Source organism: Grammomys surdaster, unplaced genomic scaffold, assembly GCF_004785775.1.
Source record: "Grammomys surdaster isolate TR1022 unplaced genomic scaffold, NIH_TR_1.0 174, whole genome shotgun sequence".
In the NCBI taxonomy this organism is placed as follows: domain Eukaryota; kingdom Metazoa; phylum Chordata; class Mammalia; order Rodentia; family Muridae; genus Grammomys; species Grammomys surdaster.
In genome coordinates, this window is record NW_021604622.1 from 18,337,042 (window position 1) to 18,346,314 (window position 9,273).

The following is a 9,273-nucleotide window of genomic DNA, read 5'->3' on the forward strand; positions in this document are numbered from 1 at the left end:
GTACATATCTTGAACCATAATGTTCTATAAATAATATTACATATGACACATGTGTTTTTTCTACCACGACTTTTATAACGGCATACTATTACTATAACAATAAAATTAACTTTAAATAGGACATTTCCAACACCAAAGTGAACACATGAAGCTTAAATATCCCAGAATGTAAGGTTTACATTATAAAAATTTTAATCTATGACAGAATTTGAACTAGAAAACAATTAACTTTAGCCTTATTCGTAACTCATGTCCATTACCTACATCAAAATCCTTTTCATCTCTCTATGCTCCTCCTTATTTTTCTCTCTTCTTCATGTTATTATATGCACATGTATATTTGTTTGTATGTATAGATATATCATTGGCTACATTGCATATGTAGGATAGTACAGCTATAAGATTGTGTGGTTTCACTTAAAATTATACATTATGTTCTGAATGCCCATTTTAACTACAGACGTTCAGTAAGTTGTATAGAGTAGGTTTGATTAATTTTGCTGTGTGATGTGTTATTTACATATCCTTTTTGTAATAAACTTCGTAAACTAAAAACTACAGTAACAAAGAGACTTACCAATAAAGGACAGACAATACACGAGTGTAGTTCACACCTATAAATAGAATATGTACATTATCCCCTTCTACACAAGATTATGAAACAGAGCTGAAGAGAGGGCAAAAAGATTGTGAGAGACAGAGTTGGGGGAGGATGATATGAAACAGTGTCCTCTGGATATGACAAAGCCATTACAATGGAACTCATAGTCACTGTATTAGGCTGTTCAAGATCTTGTTACCTGTTAGCTCTTCTTTCATTAGTCCATTTCTAAATCAAGCAAAAATTACAATATGAGAAATTTGTAGTCCATTGTACACAAGATTTATTGCATACCAACACACATGACACAAAAAGCCCAATCCCCCAAAACAGTAGAGAATATACAATGAAGAGTGTTATTTCCATGCCCCCAAGGAGTTTGGGATGTGTGTGTGTGTGTGTGTGTGTGTGTGTGTGTGTGTGCGCGCGTAATTATTATTATTAAGATGGTTTTATTTTATATAAAGAAGGTGTAGAGCAGGGCTGGATTTCATTAATCCTTCTTGATTTGGACCCAACATGTTAGATTCAGCTTGTTGAACAACTTTAAAGGACAAGAAGGACTTTACTGAGTGAGACACTAGACTGGATGGGGTCATTTGAAATTTTCTTAGAGAAAAAAGTCCTTGGGTTATCTTCTATCCACAGATGGTGGAAGAGGAAGTTAGCTGAGTAGACTGTTAGAGAATTAAAAGATTTTCAGCAATAAGAGTGTTTTTTTGTGTTTCTCTCGCCCTTCCGTCCCTTTCTTCATTTCCAGCCCCCCTTTCAGGTGAACCCAGTTGGTCCACGGCTGCAGGAGGCTACACTCTTGGACAGGAGCTCATGACTAAGCTATGTGAGATCTAAAATGGAAGGAACCACGATTTCTCTCCCTACCTATCAATTTAAGAATTAAATACATCCTGCTTTCTTTCAACCTTCATAAGATCAAACTAGTCAATATTCCAGCATGGATGGGAGAGGACCTCAGTAGGCCCCACCTGAGATATGTTGGTAGTTGACAGATCAGTTGGAAGAGTCAGTGTTCTTCAAGTGTGTGACCCCCTTTTTGGTTGATTGAATTGCTTTGCACATATAGGAAGCACTAACTGAAGTGAGTGGATTATATTAAAATAAACAAGAATAAGGAGGAAAAAGAAAGAAGGAGGGAGAAGGACAAGGAGAAAGAGAAGGAAGAAAGAGGGGGAAGAAGAGAAAGAGAAGGAGGAGAAGAAGCAATAATGAATTCGTGTTTGGGGCATACAGAGTAATAGCCTGTCTGGGAGAAGTCAGTATCAGAGTTGTGGGATGGGTGGATATGACTGAGTATATGTGCATATATGAAATTCTCAAAGAACAGATAAATAAAATAAAATTTTAAAATTAGCTCACTAACCCAATTAAAGAAAGCAAAAATGCCACACATCATTATAAATGAATAAACACACAAGGTATTCATGACAGCTGCCCACTGCAAAATGAAGCTTCTTTGACCAGGGAATGTTCAGAAAGCCTGGGTCTGTCACCATAAGCATATTTGAAAGTATTTATGACATTTTCAGAAGACCCACACACACACACGCACAGAGGCAAGTACTCGTTATCACCAGGACCTTACTACTTACCAAAGTATTGATTGTACTGGTGCTCCATGTGATGAACCAATGTGTGGTTTTAATTTAATTACTAACTGATGCATCGGTCTGACATACTTACAAGAACCAGAGATAAATAAGCTGCATTACCAGAAAGATTCTCCCACATGTGCAATATCTTCTGAAAACCTGCTGCTCTGGATCTCACTATGCAGGTTCATACCTCTAGCTGAATAATGGTAAAAGAAGAACTATCAGTATTTGACAGGGAAGCACCCTTGATAGGTTATTCAATCCCAAATAGTCAGTCTTAACACAAATTCATATGAGCAATATTAAGTGTATTTAACAGGACTCAACAATATACATGTATACATACATATACATACATACATACATACATACATACATACAGGAACACACACATACACATGTATATATAATGTATATATATACATATATATAATTTTACATATATACACATATAGATGAAATAGTTTGACATAACTAATAAAAGCAGAAACACCTACAAAAAATGCAAACTATAATATTTCTATGACATATAAAACTAGTTGGATTAAGTTAATATTTATTACTTTAATTATATGATTTAATAAAGCAATATATCATATTTTCAATTTATTATATAGCTAACTAAATTATAAGCCAATATAGTATTTTTAAATGTCATTAAACAAGAAACATTTTAGAAACAGGGATGTGTGAATAGACCTCCATCAGATATTAAAATAACAAAAGCCAAGACATTAATCAATGTGTTACAAGAGAGACAAGAAGATCAATAATTGGAATTGAGGGTGCAGAGGGAGAACAGGTTTCTATTTAAGAAATACAAGGGGGAATTTATAATGTCAGTTGGTTTTGATTGATTAATCAGTGAATTTTATTGAAATGAAAAGAAATTTAAGCTCTAATCTATTTTGATTATGCCTTTATTAACATTACAATTAACTAGAGAAAGAACTTAACCTGACTTCAGTATGTAGAGTTAATCATTCATTACATGCAAGTGTACTAGATATCATTTGCTTACATGTATAAAATCATTTCATAAATTATGAACATGGATCTGACAAATACTAAAGATGTTTTTTTCTGGTATCAAGAGCTTTCTTTACGCTATTACAACAAACATTTTACATCTGAAGTTCAGAAAAGTTAAGACTTATAGCCAAGATCTCATAGCCAGTGCTAGATTACAAGTCTGATCCAAGCCACTCTGACCTTAAACTTTGTCTCTTCTATCCTTATGACACTCAGTGTCCCAGTGTTGAAAATACCAACAGTTTTAACATAGTAACAAAAATACCTAGAAAAAGTTTTGTAAAAATTATGTCACCAATTAGATAATATCCAACTTATAGCAAGCTTAGGCCATTTGTAATTTTTATAACATTTATTTATACAGTGCATAAGTGTCTATATAAGCATGTTTGTGGGAACCTGTTTGTCACAGTGTGCATATCGTAGTTAGAGGACAAACTGAAAGAATCCGTCCCTCCTTATACTTTGGACGTATGATCACATGATTTATCAAGCTTGATGTCAAATGTCTTATTGTGCTACACCATCTCTACCACATGGCACGTTATTTTACATTCAACATTCTACTCTCCAAAGCACAAGATCCAACTGTGCAATAATTAAAGGACCATGTTTTTCAGTTATGAACAAAGAATTCATTTTTTCCTCTGAAAGTATACTGTACTGAGTGGGCACTAGAGAGGAAGGAAGAATGTGAACTAAATTGAACATCTTAATGATAGTTAATCAGTCCTGAATATTTACTGTGCCTATTGAAAGTCAACATGCACTGAAGTTTCTTCCACTTGAATGTTAAATGCAGATAGTTTGATGGGGATATGAATGTGAAACAAATATGGCCTATTGAGTGATAACAACTAACATGTGACAGTAGGTAGAATATGGAAAACATCATGAATTGAAGAAGGTTGGAATCTTTAAGACCTCGGAGGACCATCTATTTTCGATGTGAGAGGCCTTCACTGAGTAGGATACTGAACTTTTATGAAGATATAAGGAGGAAGAATTTTCTAGAAAAAGTAACTTTTAAGAAACTGAGGTTTTGTCAGGCTTCTATCCCTCCCATCGCAAGTTTAGAATTGCCACAGCCTTTCTATACTTAGAGAAGGGAGGAGATGTCAGGGGCAGCCCTGCTTACACACTGAAGGCCTAAAATCAGCCATAGGCCTAAAATTATCAATAGGCCTGTCATACATGTATACTAACACCAAGTCTTGGGTCTCAGTGGAAAAACATTGAAACAGATGGCTATAAGCTAATGTAAACAGGCAGCTTTTGTGGAAATTTACAAGCCTGAGTAGTCATAGACCTTGTAAATAGGTAGCCTTGGCAGACAATACCAACTTAGATAAGGACAAGCAAGTCATAGGCAGAGTTATAGTGACTTGTCCCCTGAACCTTCACCCAGCCAATACCTGGTTTTGAATATATCTGTATTCCCTCTGAACATCCACACTCCATTGTCATTCCCTTCCCCACATCCTGACTTTCTGTGTTTATAACCCCTGTGTGAATGAATTACAATTTCAGAAAAAATAAATTATATAAAAAAAAAAGAAACTGAGTTTTAGGTAGTGGTGGCACACACCTTTAATCCCAGCATTCAGGAAGAGAGGCAGCCTGGACATCAGAGTGAGTTTCAGGAATACACAGAGAAACCATGGCTGGAGAAAAGCAAGAAAAAAAAGAAGTAAATAAAGAAAGAGGAAGGAAGGAAGGAAACTGAGATTCAAATCTATCTGCTATGGCTGAAATAAGAAAAGGAAACCCAAACATACTCTGAGCTTATAATGAGGAAGAAAATGTGTGGAACAACCACAATCTATACACATTTTAACTCTAAATAGACTGCATATGTCTCTCTGTCACATCTCAGTTACGGTGGAGTTTGTGTTTGAATATGAAGTAGCCAGAGTCTGCAAAACCAGACATTCCTTAACAGTCACAAAACAGATTGATGGGGATTTTTAATAGAAAATTGTGGATGAGAAAAGAGCCTAAGAGGCTCATGTTTTGAGGCTTTTGCTTTTAGGATTGTGGAGTCTTTCACAGATGAGGGTCAGGCTGATGAAAATTGTTCACTGAAGGGCGGCAGCTTTGAAAATAATGTTCATGTATGTTTCCATCCATTGTCTCAGCGTTCTTGTTCATTTCCCTGTGAGCAATCTCTGTCACATGCAACCACCACCGTAATCAAAGGCACTCTGCCTTTAATCTTTGAGCATGAGCCCAAATAAATCCTTCAGCTCCACCATGTATTTTGGTCATAGTGGCACAAAAGTAACTCATACTGTGTGGAAGATGTCTTTGGCGGAACACTATAGATTTAAAATTGTTAACTTATTTTCATCTGTTCTAAATCAGGAACTGTACCACTTAAAATGTGTTTCAGTAGAGCAAATTAACATCTAATTTATATCTAGAGAGAAAAGGTAATATTCTAAAAAAGTGCATTCTGAGAATTCAAATTTAAGTCTAATTTACATAAATAGAAAAATACTATATTTGTGCTGTTTTATAAACAAGTCTATTATTGGGTCTCACTTATGGGGTCCAAAAGGATTTTTCTAGTAACAACAATTTAAGTACTAAAAAGTAATAAAAAAGAAAGCTTCATAAGGAAGGAAAAATGATGGAAGACTGTATATTTCAAAAGGTTGTGATGGATTAAAACAATTTCAATAAATTGTATTTAGTAATAATTTTATAGGAAATTCCTCTATTTTTAAACATACTCACAGCAACAGAACTCTTTGACTGTGTAGGAAATATATGTTAACACATAGAAAGAAAATAGATAAATTTTAATCTCTGTAATTATTACTTATGAAGTATATATAATATATAACACAAATATACATGCATATATTGATACTCTTGCACATGGATATACATATATACATTTGTATGATTGATGTACTTACCTACCATCATAAATGCCATAACGCTGCAACCATCAATAAAACATATGGCCAGTTATTTCTCACTGCACCTTGAATCTTTGTATAAGAAAGCAAAACTAAAGTAAAAATGGAAATATTGATTGTTAGCCTTCTATTCTAAATTCATCTCAAAATTTTACTTCCTATGATGGCTATTGAGAATATCACTGTACAACTCTCACAATTTTCAAGCCAGGCAACTAAAGACCAAAGAAACTGTATATTCAAAGTTATCTGTGCTCTAAGAGGTAGGAGCAGAATTTGAGCAAAGATAGTCTATGCAACATTGGACTCTCATCCAAGTTACTACCTACAGATAATCTGAAGTCATGGTTAGGTAAGGACTTACCATTGCTTAATGAACGAGAAAGACTAAGCAGCAGCCATGGGCAGTGGCTGGCCATGACGTGCCATGGACAGAATACTGGCCACTTTCTACGTCTACAGCTGAATTCATGCTCTAGCACTGATGTGATCCATTCAACAAACTTTGGATAAAATCCAAAATTTTTATTTAAAAATATCAATCTAAATAAAATATCCAAAAACAAACAAACAAACAAAAAATATCAGTCTAAATCCACAGTCAGAGTGGACATCACTCATGTAGTATTGTGTTGTGCAAACAAATGTAGGTGTGCACAGATATACTGGAAGGATTGCTTGACCTTGTACCATGCACTCTGAAGATCATCCATGGATTTCAAGTTTCTTAGTGGAAACTGTCTCTTTAAACACATACCTTCTAAAGAATTTACAAGATACAATCAAGGCCTAAATCTTAAGTTTTGTAGCAGAAATTTCCCTGCCCAATCTATTTGCAGTGGGGAGGTCTATGATTGGACAGGGAAAAGGGAGGCAGAGCTAAGGGTGGCAAGGAGAGGGGGAGGGGGAGGGGGAGGGACAGGGAGAGGGAGAGGGAGAGGGAGAGGGAGAGGGAGAGGGAGAAGGAGAGGGAGAGAGGGAGGGGCAGGGAGAAAGGTGTGAATGTAGACTCCCAAAGCATCAAGTAAATAGGTAGATATGAAATCTAAATGTTAGGGTAATTTAGATAACCTTCTAAATTGTGTGAGCATCTTATATTTGAGTATTTGCTGATATATAAATCCATTGGTTGACTTTAAGCAATAAGAGTCTTATTTCTACTGGTTACTAGGTAATATATCTACTGCAGTGCTGGCAGTCTGGGGTTGAGTGCCTTAGGGATGTCGGAGTTGGCCCAGGGGCCATGCCTAGAGGTGTGGAGGCTGTGGAGCTGGCCATAGGGGCAGCAGCCATGCCAACTTCTCATGGGCCTTGGGCCAGGGCCACTGAGGCAGCCAGCCTGTGCCAGACTCTAGTGCAGGAACATGGTAGATAAGCTGGGAGCCAGTGGCCATTCTTTTTGAATAGTTCCCAAAACAAAGTTTGGTTTTGTTTCTCTTGCCAGACTCATGTCTTTATGATTGTGTTTCGGGAACTTGATACCTAAGGTGTCCTCTTAGGACAAGAGGAAAATACTAAGATGTGTGACTCGGAGGTTGACATTCTCTGCTTATATTCCAGCCAGGGAAGTGTGATTCTGTCTAGTAATTTAAAAAAGCCCAGTGCCAGCGACTGAAAAGCATTTGAAGGTTACAAACTAATCCAGAAAGACAAATTAATTGAAGGAAACAGACTGCTTATCAGCTATTAGGACTGTGGTCATGCCAGAAGGCTGTACTTTTTATTCGAATCATTAAAAGCTGAAAAATTGGTAACTGCAAACTATAATAATTAACAATTTCCTTAGATTATGTATGTCCATGGAAAAAATGCTACAGTGAATGGTGCTTTTTACCCAACAAATGTCAAATTTTCACATGGACAAAAACTTAATATGTTTGTCTCTGATTTCATCTTACCTTATAAATGTTCCAAAATGGAGAAGGGAGTTGGCATGGCATGAAGTTAGGAAGGATCCGAGAATGCCATCAGAATGAGCAGGTGTGCTGTGGTGGTGGCTTAGACATATAAAGGTGTTCTATGATGATTTCATGCCATAAGCTGGGTCCTGAGTTGGGTAGAGTTAAGCTGACAGAGAGCCCTGGGAGATAAACACCCTTGAAAGAGGCTAACAATAGTTTCAGAAATTGCATAGAATGAGACTGGTTTTAGAAGACTGGGTTTATTATTAAAGAAAAACAAAATCAAACCTGGCCCCCGAATGCCACTGGCTTCCTCATGATTTTGCATATGTATTCTCATCACAAAATACTCCAAAGTTAAGCCGAATTCAGGAACCTTTCCTGGTCATGGACTTCTAAACTTATGTAAAGTATAGTCACATGAGCCCCTTTCCTTTGCATGTTTCTCAACATTAAGTATTGTACTGTAACAATGAAAAATGCACTTGTTCATTGATCATGTGACTGTAAAATTTAATACTATAAATTTTAAAACTGTCACTCAGTGTTTTCACATGACACAGGCTATACAACTTGCCAGAGTACTTTTCTGTCCCTGTTGTCTCTTTCTGTTATCTATTTGGTCTATATCCAGTATAAAGGAATGCCCTCTAGCAACAAAATGTACGTGAATATATGTATGTGTGTTTGTATTGCATTTAATCTCTTCAGACTTTGATTCTTTCATACAGTTGGCAGTCTCTTTCCTGTTTATCACACCAAGGATTCCTTCCTCTCTTACAAATTAAATGCAAAACCTTTGTCTCCAAAGAGGCAGAATTCCAACTGACTCACTATCAATGGAACTAATATGGTTTCTATTATTTCTCATAGTGAGCAAAATAGAAGCCAACCATGCCTCTAGGTGGTATACAGTGAGAACTGTTGGCCAGTGATCACCTCGATGCTTTTATTGATTTTTTACTCACAGGATACACTGTACCTGTTAACTGAAGCTTAATGATATACCAGCTTTAATGAATATATGGAAAAGAAATACGTAGAGTAAGATTAGCAAACAGCCAGCTTACAATATTTATGAAGAACAGAGATGTTTAGTTAGCCAAATTGCCTTGGTTTGCCTTTACTTTTAACATGTCTTAAAATAGCCAGCAAGAGACTGTGAGTAAGAATCACACTTAATGGAAATCAACTTGATTGTT